At 43.4% G+C, this 25,753-nt stretch overlaps 1 protein-coding gene across 3 annotated transcripts in view; it reads right to left on the bottom strand.

Moving 5' to 3' along the window:
• The window catches only part of LOC311493747 (arf-GAP with coiled-coil, ANK repeat and PH domain-containing protein 3-like), a 66,311-nt gene that overhangs the window by 40,105 nt on the left and 453 nt on the right, over positions 1-25,753 (bottom strand). The gene's annotated exons all lie outside the window — the stretch shown is intronic.

Genomic DNA, 25,753 nt, shown 5'->3' with positions numbered 1-25,753 from the left:
TGTAATATATCTGCTTGTGGGTCACACGTCAGCTTCCACACAGAGATCACTGACTAAACTCAAATAAACATGGCTGCTCTTAATGGCTGATTAGTAGACAATAGCAGCAGCAACACAGTACGTTTATAACTTGTCAGGCGGGATTATTTATCTGAAATGAAGCAGTGTAGTTAAGCAGCGGTGAATAAACATAATAAACATGGAGACTGTGCTGAGCAAGCTGCAGCTCTGGTGGTTTCTGGCTGGTGACATGCTGACGGGGCATGGCCAGGGGAGCGGCTGAGGTGCCGTTGACTGGCCCAGAGTCGCGGAACACCTCTGTTTAGTTTCACTTCACAAGCTACTGCACACATTAACCAGTTTCACTTGATGCTAGGCCAACGTCAATAAACATTTTCTCCATGCTGGCGTTGTTTCGTGTGTGAAGCTTTGCTTTTAGAGGTTCCACAAGCATCACTACAAAGAAAAAGAACTCTATAATAAAAAAAAAAAAAGTTTCCATTATAGTAAACAGAGGGGAAGAATATTCACCTAGTGCAAACTTGTCATCTATTTGTGTCCAAATTTCACTGGTTTTAGCTCTGTTTTGTATCTCCAAGGGAGGTATGAGGATTAAATGCACCATTACACCGATCAGGCATAACATTATGACCACCTTCCTAATATTGTGTAGGTCTCCCTTGTGCCTCCAAAACAGTTGTGACTCATCAGAGAATGGACATGGGCCTTCTGAGGGTGTCCTGTGGTGTCTGGCAACAGAATGTTGTTAGTGGGGTCCTTTGGGTCCGATGGGTTGAGGGGAGGGGCCTCTGTGGATCATCCCACAGATACTTGATCAGCTTGGGATCTAGTGAATTTGGAGGCCAGGTCAACACCTTGTGCTGTTTTTTCATGTTTTTTCTGAATTGTTCCTAAACTGTTTTTGTGTGTGTGTCTGTGTCAGGCTGCATCCTGCTGGGGATGGCTGCTGCCATCAAGGAGTGTCATTGCTATGGGGTGGGGGTGCCTGGTCTGGTCTAGGTGGGTGGTACATGTCTAAGTAACATCCACATGAATGCCAGGTCCAAAAGTTTCCCAGCAGAACATTGAATTGTCACAAGGTGGTCAATGTTATTTACTTCTCCTGTCAGTGGTTTTAATGTTGTGGCTGATCGGTGTAGAATAATAAGCGGTCATCATTTATAAATATAGTACTTGAGTAAATATAGTCAGTTGCTTTGCACCACTCCCGGTAGGAGTGTCTTGGCTGCTGTTTGTGAGCCGGATGGCTGAGACAGATGCAGCTGGGCCCAGAAGTCCCACAGGGTCGTGTTTTGGAGGCAGAGCTGTCTGGTGGTCTGGGCAGAGAGCAGGTGGAATGCTGAGAAGAACGCCAGCACTGGGTCCAGGTAGTGACCCCTGAAATACAACCAAACCCAACTCGTCCTCCAGCTGGGGCACGCAGACTAAAACTCCAGACGGCGGCCCGGCGGGGAGAGCGAATTAGCCACTGAGCGATGCAGCATACAAATGAGAGCAGCTGTAGAACAGACCTGACGCAAGCTTCAAGTGATCCTCGGCAATCAGCAGGCTGTTTGCTCATTTCTACACTCTTCAGCATCTTCAGTCTCATCCTAATTCAGAAGCTTTCATCGGTGTGGGTGAAAGGGTGTGGTGGAGGTGGAGGAGGGGAACTGTCTGTCTGGCTGTCCCTTTGTGACAAAGCAGCTTCCTGTCTGGAGCATCATTTTGTTGTAATATTGATTGCTTTAGTGCCCTAATTGAGGCTGGATTGCAGGGTTGAATGGTTGATTGGAGGGGGTTGGGGACCCTCAGCATTCTCCCTTCAGGCTCAGGTTATTCTTAGCTGCATGGCTCCTAATGCCCTCTGTCCTGACTTGCCCCTCCTCCTCTTCCTCCCCCTCCTCATCTTCCTCCTACATGTCCAGACTTTTACATAAACTAAAGGGTCAAGGAGCCCTTGTTACATGATGCCAACCTCTTAAAATAAATCTACACAGACCATTTTCAGAGCACTAACTGGACACCCGAAAATGCCTTCGTCCCTGCACATGTGATCATTTTTTAAACTACTACCCTGAGCAGTGACTGGCAGGCCTGTGAAGATATGGATTTCTCTAAATGCTGAAGCAGTGTGTGTCCTTTACAGCCCAGAAGTAGCCTGATGTTATTTCCAATGCCAAAAAACAGCTAATGCATTACATTAGTTTGTGAACTGACAGCACATCCATTAGGTAATATTTCTGTCCTGACTGCAGGATGCTTTAAGAGTTTAGGCCAACGTTAGCAGCTCCGTCTTTCTCTTTAACCTATACTTTTAGTCAGATTTCACATTTTTGTTAAAGATATTTGAAGTAGCTAGGTCCCTGCTGCATCATCTGGAGAGGCTGCTGCCCTTTTGCCTGGAGTAGTAGTAAAGAAGCAGGTCGCGGTGAGCAAACAACATGCTGCACTGTAAACAGCCAATGTTGCAATCGCTGACCTCGACCTCATGACCCCCAAAGAGACCTTTTCACCCATCCAGCTGCCGTCACATTCACTCGATCATCCTGATAATTTAAGAATTACGCCGCCCCATAATCTGCAGTAACCCAATCCTAATGCATTTAAGGTGCAGGGAGAGTTCAAATGTCTCTGATAATACCCTCCCCAACATGTGTTTAAAGCCCTGACTATTGTTTCATAAACCCAGGCTTTTATTTCCACTTGAAAGCTTAGATGTGTCCCTCATACTTAAACTGGCCCGCTTTCTGTTCTGAGAGAGATCAGGCGCCATAAACGCTGCTCGCATTTCTGCACCAGACTTGCACCAGAGTGTGTAGCTGCTTTAAACCTCAGACCCTTTCCAGCAACACACATCTGCACTAATGGCTTTGCAGAAGTGACATGTCTGCTGCAGCAATAATTACTCATTTATGCTCCGATTACGACACGCTGAGGCATTAAGCCATCGCTGAATGTAGATATGTAGCCGTGTGCGGTTTCCATCACAGGGTTAACATGAATGTCTCACGTCGGCTATGTCAGGTCATACATTAAGGCCTGATTAGTGCTTCTACAAGCATAAGCTAGTCCTCACCAACCCCCCTTGTGCTTTTCTTCTGCGCCAAATACTTGTGTGTAGCCAAACAGCTGAGTGGCAACCATTCACCAAGCCCCATTTCTACAGCAACATTCATCCACCCTGGCAGACAGACGACACTCCCAGCCCACCCACCCATTCAGAGGGTTCAGAAGAGAGACCACCAAACGATCTCCTCACAGGGGCCTCAAGTGTCTGATCCCTGCCCCTCTGTATAGAAACTGTCTGGAGACGAGTTCAGGAGAGGACAAGACCTCTGAGGAGCAACTGATCAATAAATCAAGCCTAGAGAAAACGCATCAGAGACAATGCCGTAGAGCTATTAATGATTAGAAGTTATTTACTGAGTACAAATGGAAAACATCTGTAGTTTAGAGTCTCTTAATGTTGAATCAGTTGAAAATAAAGAAATTAAACATGTTCTATAAAGTCATGTAATTCTGTGCTATTACTGTATAGAATGTTTACTGCTGTGTGTCCCTCCCCTGTCTATACCCGGCTGGCCTTAGGCAGATGGGTCCCTCCATATGAGCTGGGTTCTGCTCAAGGTTTCTTCCTGTTAAAAGGGAGTTTTTCCTTGCCACCATCGCCTTCAGGCTTGCTCTGGGGGTTTCAGGCCGGGTTTTGTAAAGCGTCTTGAGACGATTTGTATTGTTATTGACGCTATATAAATAAAAATGAATTGAACTGAATTAAAGTTATTAAATTGACAGAGTAACAAAACAGGTCAAAGGCAAAATGATTATTGATTAAATTATTTTTCAGTTAATGTGTCTTCAAAAGCCACATTGTGAGGGCACGAACGATATAGACCTGGCAGAAACATCAGAGGTTGAAAAGTAACCTAAGCAGTTCCTTGGTGGCCACTTGAAGGTCACTCCAAAAGTGAGTCAATCCCCTTCATGTTAAAATGTTTTTTAACATGAACAGCAGAAATCAATATTTAAAGTTATGCATCATTAAGGGCGTGGCTGCTTTGAGTGACAGGTGGGTGTCGCCTCAGCTCCACTGACCATTTCAGAATAAAATACACAATATTAGGAAGGTGGTCATAATGTTATGCCTGATTGGCGTAAGAGACTAGACCTGCAGCTCTCAGTCGTCATCAATAAGAATAATAAACTGTTATGAAATAACTAGCGACAGACCTGACAAACTGCTGTGAGCTCTTCCATCATTCTTACAGTCTGAACACCGCGTTAGCGTGACGCTGGATGAAATCCAAATCTATTACTGTCTTGGCGCCTCTCAGTGAACGGTATCGACAGTGATTTCCACCTGAGCTTGTCCTCACTGAAAAGTCCCCACATTACTGTGTGTATCTCAGCAGAGGACGACATATGAATATTTACATCAGGCTCTAAGATGAAACATCTAAAAATACAGCAGTTCAAAATGAATCCCTTTACGCTAATTTGCACAGTTTTGTTGTGGCAAGCAAAAAGAAGCCTCTGAAATGCAAATAAGATTGAAAAGGTGTCTGTCTCAAAATAGAAAAGATTTTCAGCAGTTAAGCCACCCTTGCCATTTCAGTTGAGAGCTGTAAACTTTCACAGCACAATAAGTACACACTTGTCTGTTTTTATGTTTGTTTCTCTGAATCCAGAAGTGGGACATTTTGGTTAGCCATCTTCAGACATCTTTGGGCTTCACTGAGGTTTTTCTTTATCACAAAGCTGTTAGTTCATCATCTATCATGTGTTGCTGTGACTTCAGTGTAAGGAATTCACCACAGCCTAAATTTGGATAAGATATCAGAAACTTCTCTGCATGTGGAGCCCAGCTGAGTTTATCGTAACACGCCGCCATCGTGCAGCTGAGAGACGTCTGGCCCGGAAAGAAAGGGCGGGAGGTGTTGAAAAGGAGAGTGAAAGAAGAGGAGAAAGGTAAAAGGAGCACGCAGAGAAAGAGGGAGGTCAAATCAGGGTGACAACACATAGACCTCTCTCCTGACTGCGTACAACCTCTCCAAAATCAACACTGCTTATGTTTTTTCAAACTGAAGGCGATATCTAGTCTGGCATCGGGTTGAGCGCTCCACCTCAGATGACCAGTCTGCCTGCTGTGGGTGAACTTTTGCATGTCTGCTCCCTCCACCACCTCCTCTTCCTCCTCTGTCGTTTGCCACGCCCCCGCCAACTCTCCCTCCTACGACTGTTTCTCAGACCGCAGGGCATAAATCAGTGCAAAGCTTCAAGAGTCTTTTCAGAAAGTGACCCAAGAACACTGGAAAAACAAGCAGTTGGTGTAAAGAAAAACACAGAGCATCCAACTAAAGCTACAAACAGAAGCTATACTTGACAAACGTAAAGATTTCTGTGGTTTTAAATATTTGTACCAGAAGATGAAGGCTGATTAATGCCCATTTATGTTCTTTCGGTGTCAGGAATTGCAAATGTTTGGCATCTGTTCTAGATTTATTTTTTCCTTTGAAATGGAATTTTAATCTTAAAATACTTAAAAAGTATTTAAGTCATTCAAAGGAGCTGTTGTCTAGTGTAACTGGAGTGCACTCAGAGCTAAATATAAAAATAATACCATTCAGCAATATTTCTTTTGGCAACAAAGTATTCCCTCGCCTTCACATATGTCCAATGGCTGTGACTTATGAGGAATAGACAGACGTGAAAAGGATCATCAATGTATTAGAAAGCAAGAAAAAAGCAAGAAAAATCCCAAAACGTCAGAGCATTACTTTAAATGTATAGTAATTTAATTGTATTTTGAAGTTGAATCTGACGGGACATACCAGAGAACAACCTTGGCTGCAGGATTCTTCTATGATCTGAATGTTTCGGCTGAAGAATGCCTCTCTGTTGTCGTAGATGTTGGGGAGATGAGATTAATTTGCTCAGACTAGGCGGGAACATTATCCCCCTGCTCAGGGACGGACTGGCTGCCTGTTTGCCTGGCTGCTTTACGGCCTGTGAACCGCTGGTTGACAGACAGTGCCAGAACTAATGTCTCTTGCCAAGAAAGGATGTGAAAATATGCACACATGTTGTCCAAGGTCGAGCAGGACGATACAGTGGGGACGATTTGCAACGGCAGAGAAAGTGTGAAGATATGAATCTATAACTCACAGAGAGCTTTGTTGATCGTCCTCTTCTTGCGAGTTGCTTTGTTTTTGTGCATATTAAAGGCGCATGCCAACTGTTTTACACACAAAGATCTGTTTACTCATCACATGAGCACAAAAGTTGTGTAATGTCTTCTAAGGCTTTGCAGAGTTTGAGAAAATAACCTTGGTGATACAAAAGAAAGCCTGTATTACAGAGTGAAATGGACGCTGCACAGGTGGCAGCCCACTGCTCAGAGTGTAGACACTACAGTGGGGAGGAATGGATGAGTCAAATGCAGAGAAGGAATTTCCCCATGTGGGATTAATACAGCAAAACTTATTGTAATTATTCTAATGAAAAACACTGCTGGTTGGAAGGCTGTGTTGTCCTTGTGCAAGTCAGTTCCACATACTTTTAAAGAAATTATCATTTTTAAAAGTTTGAACGCGCAACATAAGCAATAAGAAGACTGACCTATTTGATTAGGTTTAGGAAGTGTTGCCATGGTAAGCAGGACATTTATAGTTACAAAATCAAGTTGCCAATCAAGATGTCAAAGCTTTCTGTTATAGGTGTGTTTCATATGTGTCATTTGTAATTTTGTCTTCTATATCTTTTTCTTCATAAGTAATGTAGTTTAGTATAGAATGACTATTCGGCTTAGAAGTCATCAACTCCTGTGTCCTGCAAGGATAAATTACTATTTTTATCAGTGGAGTCTGGTAGCTTACCATCAAACATGGGAAAAGAGATGGGCTTGAGTGGAGCAGAGGCGGGCAGATGATGCTAGTGACCTGTGATGACACCCACTTTACACCTAAATTATACATTATATCAGCTGTAAAGTTGAGCACTTTAATGTGTAGGTCTATGGGGATTGACTCACTTTTAGGGCCAGCCTTAGCCTTGGCCATTTCAGGAGTTGAAGTTTTGGGATCTACCATGTTGACTTCATTTTGGGTCTTTTTCAGTCACTTGGTTTAGTTGAGTATGAGTGCAGCTGAGGCTGTAGTTTAGCAGGTGTGTGGTCATGAACCTTAGTTTTGGACAAATAAAAATCAGGAAAAGCCTAGAGACCACTTAAGTTACAAATCCATTTGAGGAAACTAACAATTTTCATGCTAACAGACAGTCAATAGTTGTCAAGACACGTCAACCTTGTGGTGAAATTTGTGTAAAAACGTCAGGGGATCATCAAATTCATCATCTGGTAACCATGAATGTCTGATAAAAATTCCAGTCCAACAGCTATTAAGATATTTCACTTAAGCCCCTGATTAATGCAACCATGGTTACAGCCAGGTTGCAAGCATGGCTACGTAAACTAATGGATGAAGCAGGCGCTCACAATCCCCTGAGCGCTATTCAAAGCCAAAGTCTTTGAGTAATACTTATTCACACATACAGTAAACACTGGCTGCCAAACCCTGACTCCCAGCCTTGCAGTGACCTCCGAGCAGCTGCCTTCAGCTTCCGTCTGATCACTCTCCAGACTCAGCTACACCAAGACAAGAGGAGGGTTTGTCTGCCAAAAGAACAACTGCTCGTTCCCGCTCTTTTTCCAAAATCAAATCCTGAACACAATCTACCAGGACAACAAACACACACTTTCATAATTTGGACCAAATCAAATAAACATCTTAACATGAGTTAAGACACCAGATGATAAAAGGCCCCTTTCATGTACAAAATATGCAAATGTGTTGAGTATAGCTGCTTTCTTCTCCTTGAAGTCATCCTCAGAGATTTTTTTTAATGTCTATAATGAGGAAAATAACTTGGCTTCCATTTATAACTGGTCTGGCACGGGGATTTGCGCCACAGAGAAAAAGAGGAATCTAAATTTAGCTTCTTCTCCGACAGATTCATTTGAGGGTACACGACCCGACTGAAGCCAGACCCATTAGCAGAACATCAGACATGAATTCTTGTGCTTGCGTCAAGAATATGGACGGATGTGTCAGACTAAAAAGCCAGAATGTGGCAAAAAAAAAAGTCTCTCTTCTGCTACATCTGAGCTGGATCCGCGAGGCTTTTCTTTCCTGTGTCAGCCTTTCCACTAATATTTCAAAGCTTTAACTACGGGTCAGCTTTGGAACAGACGTCTCCTGCACAATATCTCCTTTCATTCTGCACTCAGACAGCTGGAGAGGTTTCAACACTGAAGACGCTCAGAAGGAAGACTCAACGTGTCCTAAAGCAACATCGAATCCCCTTTATCCTGAAAAGAGAACATACTCTTTGTACATTTGACTGTTAATCTCCCTGTTATTTTTATAATAAGCATCTTTTCAGACCCTCTTGATCTGTTTATCCAGATAGCTGATACCTGGGAACCAATGAGATTGAGACTGTTGCCAGGCTAATATATGGGCATTATCATCCCACTACTTTCTAAAACTAAAACATAGTTGGTAAAATAATCACCAAATTGAATCAACTGATTTGTGTGGCCTACTAAACCGGCAAGTATTTTAGGGGCTGTTACCACCCAATGATCTCAATTATCCAGGACTGGTGGAGCCCTTTATATCGAAGTGTAGACATCTGTGAGACACTGGCACATTGGCACCATAAACTACATATCAAAATAGACAACGTGACCAACTCCCAGTAGTGACGCTAAAATATGTCAATCGAATATGAAAGGATAAATCCATTAACTGACAAAGCAACAGACGGACTTGTAATTCATTGGATATCTAATTAATTGTTTTGATTATTTCCCCAACAGCTCATTTGTCATAATTTTATGTGAATTGAGAATCTGAATCTCAAAACTGATCTGAATCTCAAAAAAAGGTGGACATAACTTCTATATTATTGTTAAGCATCTCTCAACAGATTCAAATGATTAAGGATAATGATACTGCAAAGCATTTGTTCTCATTTTCTAGTCGTTAAAAAAAAGTGTCAATATTAGTCAAATGTTTCGTATTGGTAAACCAGGAGTAGGTGCAGCTAATTAACACTATATTTCAGTTTGATTAGCCAACGTAATATAATATTTGAATAAATAAGATTCTTTGTGTTTATTGGAGTCTGAAGTCACATTCAAACAACTGGTTTAAAAGAAGGAACCACAATAATTATATATTATATTTTTTCTTGGTTTTTGGTCTCTCCAAAATGAAGACTGATGTCTTTTTCCATTTTCTTGATCATTATAAATCAAAAACACTTCCAGGATTAAGACTGTTGGTCAGACAAAATAACATTTGTTGCAAACCATTTTTATTATATACTGCCATTTTTTGACTTATGAATACTTGATAACTGTTGAAGCTGCATTAGAAAGCCTTCTAGTATAAAAGTTTAAAGTTTAAAAAGGCTTTTAAACGGCTCCTTTAATGCTTTTTAGGTGCTTTAACTAGAGCCACTCTAAGTAACATCTCAGGCTATTAATGTAACGGCTTTTGCAGTTTTCCAGTCACCAATCAGGTTCCTAAAAGCCTCTGGAGCTTTGTGGTTAGAACTGTATTAGCTGCTAATAGAGCTCCAGTCTGTACCGAACACTGCAACCACAGAAGATTATAGAGATCAGCTGATGATACTGGGTCCAGAAAAAGAGCTCAATCTGATTAATGCAATAAGGAAGAGGGGAGGAAGTTGATCTATAAATGTAACCGCCAATCTAGTATTTACAGCACTGCGTCCAGTATTTACAGCGGATTTGGACACAGACACGCGTTCTAAACTTCCTGCTGTTCCTAGAAAAAATAGAGACAATGAATGGGAACATGGCCAAAGAGGTCTTTCATGACCTTGAGTTGCTGTGTGTCAGCGAGCGGTGAAGTCATTCTGGAGAGCTCATAAACAATCAACTCCCACTCTGATAACAACACAGGAAGATCCAACAGTCCTGGTTTCTCTATCACAGCTTGAGATGAGAAATCATGCAAACGAAAACCACGACCGCAGATTTATTCAAGGGAAGAAGAGGAGAGTGGGTGTGATGCAACAGCCTGTAACTTCACCAAAAATAACTCTGAAATAACTGCTTTTTTTAAAAAAAATACCACAGTATTTTTGCTAATTCTACGTCTTGAGCAGTTTCTCAGATGACCCCGAGGTGTAAACAACCAAAACGGACCAAGAACCTGAGACTAAAACGACTGGTTGACTCTTCAACCAGAACTATTTGATGTTAATTTTGACAACTGAATGAATTTGTTGAATAAAAACAGGACATTTGTGTTGATTAGAGCAGTTTGTTGCTATTCTGAAGGTAAGTGTGATAACATGTCACATTTTTTAGGACAAATAATTGACCAAAAAAAGTGAAAAGAAGATCAGCAGAGTTTTGATTTGTTGAAAACTATGAAAATGAGAGACACAATCTTTACATCTGAGCAGTTGAAATATTAATTACTGACACAAAGATCTAAACTAAAAAGATCCGTACTGTTATAAAAGCTCGAGTCATTAATGTGGGAATGTTCCTTGCCTTTATCATCCATCACATAGGATGCTAACGTAGCTAGCTTAGGCACACTTGTTCTTTCTGCTAAATGCTAACATCATCACGTTAAACTTTTCAGCATAGTAACCATTAGTAATCGGACACTTTTGCTAATTTGAACAAACTGCTGTTTTTCCAGGTACTGGATCATAGCTACAGGATAAATTACAACTTTGATATGATAATAAAAGTGTGTTCAGGTCTTTCTGAGGGAAACATATGTTTGCAGTAAATTTCACAGTAATTCCAAACACTGCATCCAGGCGGACCCACTTTCTTAGCGAGGTTAATACAAACACAGATTTAACTCCTGATGTAGGTCTTTATTTAAAAAGGTCTTTAGATTGAGGGCAGACCACTTCTTGTGTTCGGCCTAAACTCTGGAGCAATCAAGACTTGGAGGACCGCAGGTTCGAAAGTCTTACCACTGCATGATTATAAAATTGGCTTGTAAAAGCAGCTGCAGTTAAGCTTTTTAACAAACCAGCTGGGTGTAGTCGCCATACATAATGCAGTGCCAGCTCCATCCTTTCCCCATCAGCTACAGCGAGGGGGGGTCGTGCAATTAGACCACCACAGCCCATGGGGAACAGCAACAAAGACCAATGTGACACAGATTAACCCTTCACAATACTCTGCAGTATTTACACCACTCCTGTGTCAAGAGCTGCCCCCTGCGCAAGTTTGGTCTGTGAGAGCTTCCTGTGCACCGTCACAAGGGAAACAGGCTCGAATGGACAGTCTCCGTCTGCGTGTTTATTATTGCATAGGGAGAGGATGTGTGCGACGTCATAACAGCATTGTGAGAGAGGGGAGGGACAAGAGACACTGCTGATCAGCACGCTGATGTGCCAAAGAAAGATCGGGATGTGAGAGTTTCTCGGCTGGCGGCGCAGGTTTATATTAACTCAGGGTGGTCTGAGATGACTGCAACGCACAAAAATGTCAATGAAGAGATTCGGGACGAGAGAGACGAAAGAAGGAACACACACACGCGGAGGATCCACGAGAGGCCTGGGCTGTGAGAGCCGGCCTGGACAATGTTCCATTGAAGGGAGGGAGACAATAAAGCCCACAGACGTGGTGATTCTCGCCGGCTTTTTCTGGGCAGCACACCAGGCCGCCTGGGTAAAAACAGAGCGCAGAATAGTAAGCCAGTCCTGCAGCGTAACACCCTGACATTTTGGTGAAATAGCTGAATTCCCCTCAGTGAAAATCCTTACGCAGGCGTGATGTGTCCGGCGGCGGCGGCGGCAGTGGTGGTGGGGCTGAGCTGGGAGTCTTCCCGGCATTTTTGTGGGCTAAACAAGCAGCTTGGCTTGCACTAGAAAGACATACCAGACGTGTGAAGCATTCAGCTCCTTCCTGTCTCGAAGCTTGAGAGATGGAGCTCGCAGAAACAACAGTACAAACGACAAGAATGAATTATGCTCACATGCTTTTCATTCAACTCAGAAAGTCGGATTTCTTACGTTTGGTCCAAAAATTAAACAAACTTCCTTTTTACATGAGATCTGTAGTAACATGTGGATCTGAGTTAAACAGCAATGAGCTGTCATGTGTGTGTCACAGTGTAAGTTCAACTAACTGACAGAAAGAGGCGTCACATCCTCCTGGATTTCCCCCAGGTGTTTCCTTTAGTCTAAAGTCAGCAAAACGGCCCTGACGTCACCCTCCGGTTCTCCTACATGACCCCCAACCCCTTCAACATCAGCCCCCGAACCTGAACGTCAACGTGACTCCTGTGTCAACCAACAGAGATCTAACCAGACCCTGACGCTGCCTGCAAGGAAGCATGACTAGGAGACAAAGACAGGGAGGGAAAACATGGATCCCAGCAGTTTCTCTTCCTTAACCTGAGATCTTTATATGAAGATAAAGACAATGTGTGAGTGACAAGTGATGTGCAAAAGGCAGTGTGTGGGACAGACGTCTGCCCTCAGATAAAAATGCTATCATGGAACTGAAAACGGCCCCCTGGAGAATCACAGCCACAGCAGCTCCACCAGACTGAGAGGAAAGAAAGAAAACAGGAGAATTACAGAAAAATGAAGCCGAGTCACGGCTCGTTGGCTTCTCCGCTAAACCACGCTCTCCAGGGAGAGCCGCAACAAACGTCAACAACGGTGAGGAAACAATGAAAAATGAGTTAAATGGAATGCAACTGTCGGCTTACAGAACGTACAAAAAAGGTCAAGGAAATAATACGATACGAGTGCCGGTTTAGTGACTGAAAATTGGGTGGGAAATACAATAAACTCTGCGTCCATAAATCTTATAATAAACATTGAAAAAAAGGCCACACTTTGAAGGTCCAGATCTCGCCTCAGAAACATATTTCTTCAGAACAAAAGGTAATCTAGTAACAGGCTGTACATTCATATCAACCTGTGCAATACAAAACTACTCTTCTGCCACTATTTATGATGCAGATTCATCAAAATGTTAAGAAATACAAGTTAAAGTCTCCAACATCATACCTGCTTTATAGTTGTTTTTTTTCAAGTTGTTAGTTCAAACTTAAACCAAACAGTTTAAAGCAAAAATTATGAAACATTCATCAGTTACAGATTCTTATTTCTGAGATGTGACTGTTCATTGGGGAAAAAAATTACATAAAGAAAGAAACTAACCTGAGCTTTAGGAAATTGAACAGGGCCTTTGTTTTAGTAGCCCTGAACGATCAAGACAGTACCATTTAAGGTAGGCAAAACACAGGCAAATGAATTCATGCAAATGTTAATATCCTGCGCGACTTCTATGGAAATCACACGAAGTGCAAAACAAATGAGATTCAAAACAATGAGACGCGGTCATCCGGGGCAGGGACTGGATGACTAACTAAACGCACGGACACACCAAACATTAAAGAACTACCGGCAATTATGAGAAGACTGTAACACTGAGTCATCTCTATTTGGACCAAAAAAATTTTTATTTGAACCGCAACCACAGAGAATATGGCCAACAGACAACTGGCACAAACGCTGTGCACCTGCATGAAGTCTTCATAGCAGCAGGTGGCAGTAGTCTGTGCTCGTCATTCAGAAAGGAGAAACATGAAGAGCTACTATTAGCAGGGAGGCTAGGAAGCTACTAAGAGGTACAAACCTTCGTACAGAGCTGACCTCTCCTGAATCATGTAGATCAGTTGGTGGATTGTGGCAAAAATATCACTATGTATGAATGTTCATTTAGTTGAAGATCTAAAACGAGAAGACCTACATTTGTCACTCAGTTTTTCATCTCGTGCACCGGTGTGCAATCGTGGAGATCTCTTTCAATTCGACTTGTTCCGCCAACGACTGAACATGCACAATCGTCTGAAAAGCTGCCATTTGGGATCTGACAAGTGGCTACCAGCAAAACCTAGGACCACAGACGCTCACTGAGGCCTTGACACCAGCAAGCTGTCAACCATTGGTTTGGTTCGTCACATTTTTTAAACAAATCTAAAACAAAGGAAACTGGATTTTTTGATGAGGACGTTTTCCTACTCAGACAAGTGGCTTCTTCACTTCTAAATGGCTAGTGGGGAGATTAGGTTTTAAATATTCAAAGAAATGCTTCTTATTTTTTGCCAACCAACCAACTCAAGCAGATCAATACAAAAGCATTCAACGTGCAAAACAGAGAAGCAAAACATCTGGAATGAGGACACTGAACTTTAAAAATACTTCTTTATTCCATTAATTAAAAACAAGTAAGCAACATGTTTTTTAAATTGGTGGAATAAAGACAGAAAAAAGAAGTCTTCTCTTTGTTTTCAGGGGTGGACTGCCATTAGCATTTTTTAACACGATGTCAGCGACTTCCTCTCACACACCGTCTCCCAAAGGATTTGCCCTTTACTCTGAACCCGCTTTTAATATTTGAGCGAGCTGACGCACTTCCTGACCTGTCCCCAGACCCGGTTCTGGCCCAGCCGCGACCAGAAGTCTGCCCCCGCACACAGAGGAAGGCAGGGAGGATGGAAAAGGGGAAGAGAAGGGGAGAGTGTGAGGCAGGGAGCGAGAGGGATGGAACAAATCAAAAACAGATGCTCGTACACGTGTGATTCAGCATTTCGAATGTGAGCGGAGACGCAGCCCGGCCAAGTCTCCCTTTATCTCCGCTTCACACTTAACGGCCGCGTATTTGTGTTGAACCTTAAGTCATTTCATATTCCCCAGGTTGTGACAAACATCGACAGCTGTGCAGATATCAATGGCTCTATCCTATTTCCTGGCCCATCTGATGATAAACGTGCAGCAGGGGCCGATGTTGACACACCTGGAAACTACCCAGCTTTCCAAGCAGCCTGGGAGACATTTCAGAGACACGACATTAAACAGTGAAATATGTTAGTCATAACTTTCTATTGGTCCTATCAAACCCAGATTCAACTCTGCGTAAAGCTTATTTAAAATATCAAGAGCGCAAAGAAGGCCAAATGCAGGTTATCGTGTCTGCTTTTTGTGAGTCTGCTGACAAATGACGCAAAGACACGAGCACAAAGCCCAGAGGACAGCTCCTCACATGCTGCCTTTGAGATGGAGATGGTGAGCGTTTAAAAACAGCAAATCTCCTCTAATGTGGTTGAAAAACACAGCTGAGAGACCGGTCACGAGATAGGAGAGGTGCAGCTGGTATGTGCTGAGGAAATTGGGTATTTTCCAATTAGTGATCTGGATATGAGACAACCCGATACAGATAAATCAGATTTTTAAAACCTAAAGCTTGCGTGATGTTTCTACATTAGAGAGAAGACCATTTTAAATGTCTAGGCACAGACTTATTATATGGGCTAAAAGACAAATACCACTGTCATATCTGATCAGCCACGAGCTTTATTCAAGTGATCCAACATGAAGTCTCACAATTTGTCTGTGGTTTGTAGAAGCGCCACAAGGTTACTTGACGTTAGCATGCTATGAAGGGGCGTTTATCTGTGAGTCAATCATAAACAATAAAAACAAACATCTCGCTTTAAATGTAAATGGATTTGTCTTATGTGTTTTGGCATTTGTGCAGCTCAGCCCATCTCGACCTGTCATTTTTCCAGAAGATCTTTGTGTAATTGACCTCCAGCTTCTCTCTAAACACAGGCTAACCTCAACGAAGGCAACAAAGACTACAGTCAATGAACGGCTGGCACATCAATGTCATATCAAATAACTCTTCACACCAGCAGGTGGCAGTAGTCTACATTCAACACTTCAGTCTCTCTTCTCATGCAGTCAGGTAAGATAAGACCTGATATTTTTTACCCTTCATCCTTTCATTATATCTTTACATTTCCTACATTAAATTAGCCTACCATTAGCTTGCTAAACTGTTAGCCTCAGAAGCTTCCAGACGCCAACAGTTGCCTAGCAACGGTGTTCTCGTGATTTACGGCTAATGTTAGCATTTGAATGCAAAGCGTTTTGTGTACACGGCTTTCCACGTCATGACCACAAGCTCACAAACTCCATTTGAGGCCCGCATTAGCCCCTGTGACTTCAGTTTTTGTACATCTTAAAAACAAAACAATATAATGTAATGCTGAGTTCAAGAAGTGTTGGCAAATGGAATTTAAATCTTACTAAGTATTTCTAAAACTCCAGCTATTTCTTTAATGTAGTATAAGAGCAACAAAAAAGGGAGCCTGGTCAGAACAGAGCGGAGGATAATAGCTGCTGTCCTGTCGCTGCAGAACATCTGACGGCTCCACTTTACAGTGTGGTTAATCCAATAGGAACATTAGGTGGACTATTTATATAAACTCAGAATCATACTCCCTTCATGGAGTCACGTTGCAGCTGAGGCTTAACTCCCTCTCTGCATGGTCAGAAAGGGCTGAAGGTGCACAGATGAAACCACTCAAAAAAAAATCAAAGATTCCTGCAACCTGTTGTTAGCTACGCTCCGGTATACGAATGTTCAATGTTTCTGTCTTTGCCGTCCCGGGGCAAAACACATGATCCGGCCAAATTGAAGCCCTTCGCCTGCATATCAAGGGAAAAGTGGATTTTCTCCTGCAAACTGTATGAGACATCTGATATCCACAGCCATAAAGAATTGAGATCAGATGTTCGGCCTCCATTACCATAATCCAATCTGCTAGGAAAAACAAACGCCAAGTTGTGAGCAGTTTTATTCAGCCGCACTGTGAACAGAGACCAAAGTCTGATCAGCGTTAAAAATCTGCTCATTGTGTGGCGCTACTGGCCGGGCTCTTGTTTTCTAACTCCCCTGCCTTGCATTAGTCACTGCTGTTCCCTTTCACAGTGGGTTGTGCAAGGAATACTAATGCCAATTTACTACAACTCCTCCATCATTTAGGGCTCAAGATGTTGCCATAGTGCTGATTCAATGTCTGCGGCACAGCATGCTCAACCTGTGGCACCACCGGATGGCTCATGTGAAAGAGGGGAAAGAGGATTTGAGCAGAGCAGCGGCAGTGCGGTTTGGCTATTAGATTTCATTGCACTTAATAAACCGTCCGTGCTCTTGCTGGTCGTGCATGCGGGTCCAGGTCTTTGTCGCGTCTCAGGATGTCCGACAGAAGCAGATTAGCACAGCGTTCGGTATGCAGGGCCCAGCTTTTGGGGGCTCTTTGTGTGCGCAGTGTGTGAAACGTATTGCCATTCATGATAATGAAATGAGAGGGGACAGCCAGAGTTCCTGCAGCGAGTCGCCTCCTTCAGCACAAAAGACTAAAAAGGGGATGACATCATCTCTGGATCCCAAAGCATTTCACAAAGGACTAATCTCCATTTACTCAAATCATCATTCAACTTCCAGGAAACACAATATACAGTATAAATAGAGACACTTCATAGAGCACTGAATAACATTATTTAAATGAACACCTGTGCAACATACAAAACCTGTCTCTGATTCTGCTTTTAAGACGGGTAGTCTTGACCATAGACCACAGATATAAAGACAGAAGACATGACAGAAGTTAGTTGTCAGGTTGCCAACCAATATATGGGGGAAACTAATAACTGATATGTAGGTAGCGAACAAACAACTAGCTAAGGATAATACTGGGCAACCATGGCATGCAAAGACTGACGGGTTGGCTATAAGATGTTCAAAGGGTCTTTGCTCATATTTAGGTGGGGCAGGAGGCAAGACCATGATTTACTAAAGTCAACAATGCAAGATGGCAGCGCCCATTAGAACAATATTTTGGCTTCGGCATTGTACAAAAGGAGGAACAAAGCATGGTCCTATGGTTCTACATACACCGATCAGCCTCAGCATTATGACCACTGAAAGTAAATAACATTGACAATCATGTGACAATTCAATGTTCTGCTGGGAAATTTTTTGGACCTGGCAATCAAGCACACACCCAAAAACGGTTTAGGAACAACTCAAAAAACATGAAGAACAGCACAAGGTGTTGACCTGTCCTCCAAATTCTCTAGATCCCAAACTGATCAAGTATCTGTGGGATGATCCACAGAGGCCCCTCCCCTCAACCCATAGGACCCAAAGCCACTAACAACATTGTGTTTCCAGACACAACAGGACACCCTCAGAAGGCCCATGTCCATTCTCTGATGAGTCACAACTGTTTTGGAGGAACAAGGGAGACCTACACAACATAAGGAAGGTGGTCATAATGTTATGCCTGCCGGTGTACATTACATACACTGTACATAGTGTCTGAAATACATCCCTATTTTCTATGCTATTCAGTGTTTACCCTGCACCGTTACATTTGAATGCCAATCAAAATTATTGCTCAACAGCTGTATGAATAACAGAAACTAGAGTGGACCTGAGCAGAGTCCTGCAGATCCAGCTCCAAGCTGTGGGATTAGGATCCAGAACTGCTGCCTCTGCTATATCAAGGCCAACGTGGCCTCAGTCCACCTACATGCACTGCAAAAAAGACTTTCTCTCCTGAAGAATTTTTTATCTGCTGCTTTTGCTTTTGCACAGAAGACACATTTTTCTTCTGCGAGCAGCTTTGAAGGGACCTTCCTATAGCTGCCCTACATGCTGTGGAGCCTGGAGAGCTTCCATACTCCGAACGAGGAAAAGCCCTTCATCTGGTCTTACTTTAAAAAGATAAAAGCCTTTTCCAGCTAATGGTGCCGTGTCTTCTCTGCAGGAGGGCGACAATGTTGCGACTATAGAATCACACAGCCCTATGTATCATCGGATCTGTTTGCACTCCTTCACACTGGGATGACACCAATTGGATGTTAAGCCTCCAGGTGTCACACCTTGCCGTCCAGAGACAGAGCATGTGAATGTGGGCCAATCCCTGATTAAGACCATCAAACTGCACAGCGCGGACATAATCCCTGTCACTTTCATTACCTGCAACGCACACACAACCTACCGACGCCCTTAACAAGATGGTAAAAAAGCTCACGGGCCAGGGCCGCTGAGCTTTCCCGGTCATTAAAAGAAGCTCACGCATGAAAATTGGAATAGCAGAATAAACTCGGATGGGTGGGGAAATGGCAGCAGAGCATGTGTGTAAAGAATCTAAAGCCCAAATCGCCAGGAGAGGTCATTAAACTGATGACACGCTAGACCGAGCAGCTTTTTGTTTTTGCTCCCACCTGAGAAAAAACATGAAATATGACACAAGAGAGACAGTTGAAATTAATAATAAATAAAGGCCGTATCAAGAGACAGAGGTGATGGGGAACAGCTGGGTATTTCAGTCACAACGACGGTGAATCCTCCGCCCTTCTCTGGCCGGAGTCACAGACCTGGGAGGAGCACTCTTGGCTGAACAGAAGGGCCACTGACACAGATTCAAGATGGAAGGAGGTCAGTCTGAAATAGAGCAGAAGCAACAAGGCCGCGCAGCAGAAATCCCTTCCAGCTCCATGCAGCTGGAGATGCTGCTCCTCCAGAAAAACAAAAAACACCCGCCAGGCTTCCGAAACGATTCGTCACAACCATGGGCCGAGACAAACCCTATGACTGGGAACGGGCCTGACTTAAAGAAGGAACATTATTTATTTGGATATCATTACAGGGGCGTGTTTCAACCGATGCAAACAGAAACAAGAATTATCTCTGCACGCAACTGAATACAGGCATGCAAACTGGTCAGGGGTCAAAAAGGTGAGAAGAGTGTGAAGAGGGAAATGGCCACGAACACCCCCCCCCCCCTTGGTAAACAGAGATTTACAAAGACAACAGACTACAAATTCACTAATTTTTACCAAAAAAAAAACTTTTGAGCCATTGAGCCTGAACAGCTCAATGGCTGTTTTTCCTCGGGCCTGAAGGGCATATTTCACTGCTGGGCCTTTATTTTACTCAAGCACATCGCGGTCCAGGCCTTTATTGGAAGGAGGCCAGAATTAGAGGCAGGCCTTAATTTCTATTTGAGCAAAACGAACTACGAGTAGAATGAATAAAAACAAGATTTTGTGTCTATTTGAACCTATAAAATACTAGGTTCATTTATTGAAAACGTACCGTTACCATAACATGGTATGCATACAGAATATTAACAACAAATGAGCGGCGCGACGCGGTCGGAGCGCACTGAGGACAGTGAGTCCGCTGCCGGTCGGCAGTCGCGCCGGGAGCGAGTGGGACCCGTCCCTCCCCGCACGGAGAGAGGGCGCAGTGAGCACTGATTCCACGACCCCAGGGACCCCAAGTGAGATGCGGGGGGTCGCTGTAAAGCTCGCGGCCGGAGCCGACGAGCCACCTTCGCCCCGAGCACTTCCAGGTCGACCCAGAGCCGGTCGCGGCGCACCGCCACGGAGGAAATGCGCCCGGCGGGGGCCGGCCGACGCCGGGGAGAGGTCCCGCTGAGGGGATCCTCCCACACCGTGCCGCCGAAACCCTGACCCGCCGAGATGACCGGCCTTTATTTACCTCCGCTGACAGCGAGACCGGCAAATGTTGGAGACCCGGCCGCTAATGGAATACAGGCCAATATTAGAGGATTTACGGTATATAGAACATTATATTATTATATTATTAAAATATATTAAAATAAAAGTCAACGAGTAGGCTACCCCCCCCCCCCCCCCCCCCCCCAAATATTTTCTCCTCGGATTTGCACGAATCACATAAGTCACCCAATTTGGATTGAAAACGGCGAATTTCGCCGAAAGGTGAGGAGTTTGCATGCCTGTGAATAGTCCTAGAACCAATCAGAGCCATTTTGTTGTAAACAAATTCAACTCCATGGTGCTCAGAAAATGTGGATGACTTCGTCCATCATCGCATAAAACCTGCACAAATTATTCAACTGGCCACGCAGATCTTTGTTGGAGCATAATCAGTTCCCAACAGAGCAACTCCAGAACAAAATTCCTCTACAAACGTTTTGTGGCTGGCTTCCAGGCTACCGTAAAAGTGCAACTGCAATCGATTAACTAAGCAACTTATTGTTCCCAACTCATTTTGATTAAAAGCTAAAAATCATTTAGTTTGAAGCCACTGAAGAGTTGTTTTCTGATATAATGCATGAAAGTAGAACAGTTTCTTGGACTGATTATCAGTTTGATCATTCAGTATATATGATTGCATGTATTAAACACAGTGTGAGATTTCAGATCTACCACTGAGAACTAACAGTTCATTCGTGATGAATACGTTTCCCGATTGTACAACTTCAATTTCCACTAAATTAATTCACAAAATACATCCTCCACCCCTGGCCTCTCCAGGAATGTGACGCATACCCTCCCTCATTCACCCTGTCATCTGACTTTGTGTCACAGACCCATCCATCCAGTCATTTTCTCACAGATGCTGGAGACTCACAAGCAGCCAACACCACAGGTCACTGGCCCCGGATTCCCCGCCTGTCGGGGCTCTCTGCTCCACACTGTGCGACTCACTGAGGAGCCCTTCATCATGACGGCGGCCTCGCCCCAGCTCTCCGTCCCCCAGCTGTTGACACGGGAGGGGAGGAAGGCTCATCAGGGCTCTCTGCCCTGGGCCATTCAGAGGCAGAGAAAAGAGTCTGTCTCTCAGCGGAAGTAAGACGCTCACTGGACAATAGTCATATTCTGCTGGAGGACTGGAAGCTCACGGGAACGGACCAGCAGAATCCCGCCAAGTTGGCAAAATGGGCATTAGTGAAGTCTCCTCTTGACATTCATAGCGGCTCAAAATCTGTATTCACTAAACGTCTTAAGAGTAAACTGAAAAATAAGAGGTGTGTTCATTCTAATCGTGCAGTAAGACATCTCTACATTTTATCACAGCCTTAGAGCAACAGTTTTAATGGTGGGCAAGATAATGAACTAATCTGACAAGGGCCAAAAACATCACCTCAGACCCCTCAGAGGCTGCTGGCCTCTGGAAGGAGGTTTCGCAGCCTACAGAGCAGAACAGCCAGGTTCAAAAACAGTTTCATCCCGTATGCCACAAGACTTCTTAACGCATTATAAATAGTACCCCCCTCTTCACCCACCCACTCCCATTACCCTGCAATTAAAATGTGCAATAATATGTATCTACATTTTTTATATGTATATTTATTCTATTTTGTATATACCGTTCCTGTAAATTGTATATACCGTTTCTGTTCACTATTCCTGCTGTACTCTGAGCCATTGCACCGAAATTTTATTTTGATGGAAATCTAAATGACAAATAAAGTCTGTCTAAGCCTAAGTCTAATCAGCTGCCAAAGTCCAAACATTTACATGTCCTTTTGTAGTGTCTCGTATATTATCTTCCATCAGCCTGTGAGTGTGACTTCAAATTGACATGATGGTGGGGAGAAAACAGTTCAACCATCGCCTGTTGTCAAATGTTGTGCCAGAGCAAACACAAACACAGGAGTTCCTGTGGCCGTGTAATCATCACAGACCAACTCAGAGGCTCAGAACATGGCCGGCTGCAGCCCCACATCTGCCTGAGTCAGAGAGAGTAAACACACAGTCTGCTTAAGAGATCTTTGGGCCATTAACTCTCCGTTGTTCATAAGTGATAAGGTCGGGTTCAGACTGCACCATATTTGTGTCTGGTAAGACGCTCTGATGCGTCAGATTGGGCATAATAGTCATACGTTGTTCCAATTATAGCTTGAAGACTTTAACAGTGTTGGTGCTAGAGAACGACTACCAGAAAGAAAGATGTAAACAAACAACGGTGTCTGGTGTGGTGTGTTCAATACCAGCTGTCCTGAGTTTGGAAAAGCCTAAATAAGGCCTATCTTCAGGTTATGGTAGTTACGATGGAAGCAGTTTTTTTTGTTGGGATGTTGAAAAGCGTCCAGGATGCGCTTCTGTTGTCAAGAAGCCCCAGACAAGGACAAGGACAAGAGGTAAAACTAAAACCAAATTTTAACATTTGTAAAAAAAAAAAAAAAAAACAAGAAACAGACCCTAACATAAGTGAACAATAATATTGTTACCGTCTCCCTGGTGGTCCAGTCTCTGATGTTCATGTTTCATCAAACATTTCAACAAACAAGATATGTTTGTGATCAGCTGTCCTTTAACAAACGCCACAGTTTTTCTCTCCCATATGTCCAGAGTCAGGAAACATCGACTCATGCTGACTTATTGAGTGCAGGAACCCACAAAGAAACACTTGTTTGAGCAAAGGTCCATGGCTACCTTTGGGTTGGTAGCTTAGATTGTGGTGACAAAAAAAACACACGCCGATCAGGCACAACATCATGACCACCTTCCAAATATTGTGTAGGTCTCCCTTGTGCCTCCAAAACAGTTGTGACTCATCAGAGAATGGACATGGGCCTTCTGAGGGTGTCCTGTGGTGTCTGGCAACTGAATGTTGTTAGTGGGGGACTATGGGTTGAGGGGGCCAAAGTCCAAACATGTAAATGCCATTCGTGACACAAATATGTAAATGTTTAGACTTTGGCAGTTGATTGACTCCTTCATAAACGTGTCCACCATTGAAACTGTTGCTCTAAGGCTTTGATAAAATGTAGAGAATTACACATCTTTCCAACTTTATCGTACGTTGCTGCACCTCAGTCACAAAGTTCGTTCTCTTCATGTGTCGACATGTTCCCAATGACAATAAATGGACCTTGAACCTTAAACCTAACTCAACGCAGTATAGGAAGAGCTGAGTTAAAGAGGTAAGTTAAAGACCTGTCACAGCTAAAACTAAGACCTTCATTTGTTAAGATGCCCAACGCTCATCTCCAGACTCCCAGACTGCTTCAGGATAAGAGCAGCTTGAAAGAAAGATAAGAAGAATCTAACTGTTTGGCTCACTTCACTGGGTGATCCATCAATAAATGGTCCAAGCTGGAGCTAACAAACAGAGGAGACACGCGTCAGAGATAATTGTAACGAACTGATTCCTCATGATTTCGCACGTGTGGGAAGCTGCGGTGCGTCACGCCAACCCTAACAGTGAAAAGCCCTGATTTTCCTGCCGCTTCCTTCCAGTCATCCACCTCCAGGTTTGTTACATAACACTACATACTGTAACGCCACTTTTAGCAGCCGTCTGGGCGCTCTCTGAAAACACTGTTGCAGGCTTCAGTGCCTGTGAGAATGGTTTACTTTGTCTCTTTGAGCGTCTCTTCTAGTCATTTAAACATCCTGGGCAGCAGATAAAAGACTCTACACACTGTAAACTGGAGGAAGGCTCACTTAGGAGAACATCTCTCTGCAGCCAGAAGACGAACCTGAAAATCTACAGGGTCTGGAAAGAGGAGGCGGAAGCACACTGTCACTCGCAGATAGGAGATAACTCTATCCAGCCACTCGCGGCACAGAGACTCAGCGAGGCGTCTTAGAGCGCTAAATAATGAGCAAGGTGACTCTTTAGCATGCAGCTTGTCTCGCTGTGGCCTCGCCACGCTGCTTAGCATATGAAACGAGGAAGGAGAAGGCCGAGATGTGTGCCTTCCTCCGGCTCCAGATGGCAGTCATTAAGGTGCTGCTGCCAAGTCTGGAAGTCTTTGATTTTGGAAGCAGAGATTTTATCTAAGAGAGTGCACAAGTGCAGCGTCGGGAAGTAACAAGACAAGAACAATCACAATACTGTAACTATGAATTCCCATTTTATGTTGTGGTAACTGTGGTTAAAGACTAAATTAGACTAAAATAGATTTGTGCATTTATTTCATAGAAGAGAGAAAGATTAGAGTCTAAAAAAACAACATGTGCCGGTTTATGCCGGCATCTAATTAATGACAAATTCCAAATTTCATTCATTTTTGTCTTTGATTAACATCTTTGAAACTGCCAATAATCAACATACATTCACATTTTTTCCAGTTGGACTTATCATTGTTGCAAAGTAAGCAAATACTAAAGTTGCCAATGACCAAAAAAATGACTCCAAAGTCTGTCCTTATAATCACAATATATATGATTAGACTACTTCAGGGTCACCAAAAATGTTGTCTGAGTAATGCAGCAGGAAAATATGTCCATCTGATTTCACCCTGAATGTTCCACTGACTCATTTTTATGTTTTATTATTATTTTAAAACCATCTGAATGACTCGTACTCCCCATGGAGGATCCTTACTTTCTTGAACGGATTATTTTTCTTTTAGTAAACGACCTGATCCTCCGCTGAAGCACAGTAAAAAAGGACCCCGAGTCCTCCCCTCACAGCCTGACAGGACTCTGTGGGAGCGGAGGACCAGGTTTAGATGTGGGTGTAGAAAAATTCCTGCCTTATTTGTGTAACCTTTGGAGTTCGGCGGTCAGGGGCTTTGGCACAGTCTGTGTGGAAACCTTCAGTTTCCCCTGATCCATGATTAGTGACAACTGTTTGAACCGGAGCTAAAACAATCAACTGATTATCTACAAGTGGAAAAATAATCAGCAGCTATTATTTATTTATTTATTTATAAATGAATTGCTTCCAGTTCCTTGGTCTTGTGTGAAATCATGAAAATAATCATTAAATGCAGCCATGAACTACTGTATAAGGGAAATCAGTTAAATCACGGCCAAACAAAACGTTTCTTTCTTTCTTCGGTTTTATGACATCTCATGTGAGATGACACATGGATGTAAGGCATTGGGAGCATTGATATGAGCGGCTCCACTCAGCCCATGTGACAACTCATACGGCTGCAGTGCTCATCATGAGGCTTACTGGAAGAAATGAGGCTGTGAAAATGCACACAAATCTGACTGATGTCCAACTGTGATCGTAACCCGCCATTTATCGGTTCGACTAACTAAAATCCCACTGAGAGTAAAACAGTTCAAGTCGCATTGT

This window comes from Chelon labrosus (assembly GCF_963514085.1).
Source record: "Chelon labrosus genome assembly, chromosome: 10".
NCBI lineage: Eukaryota > Metazoa > Chordata > Actinopteri > Mugiliformes > Mugilidae > Chelon > Chelon labrosus.
The sequence above is the reverse complement of the archived record's forward strand: the minus strand, read 5'-3'. Positions and strand labels throughout refer to the sequence as shown.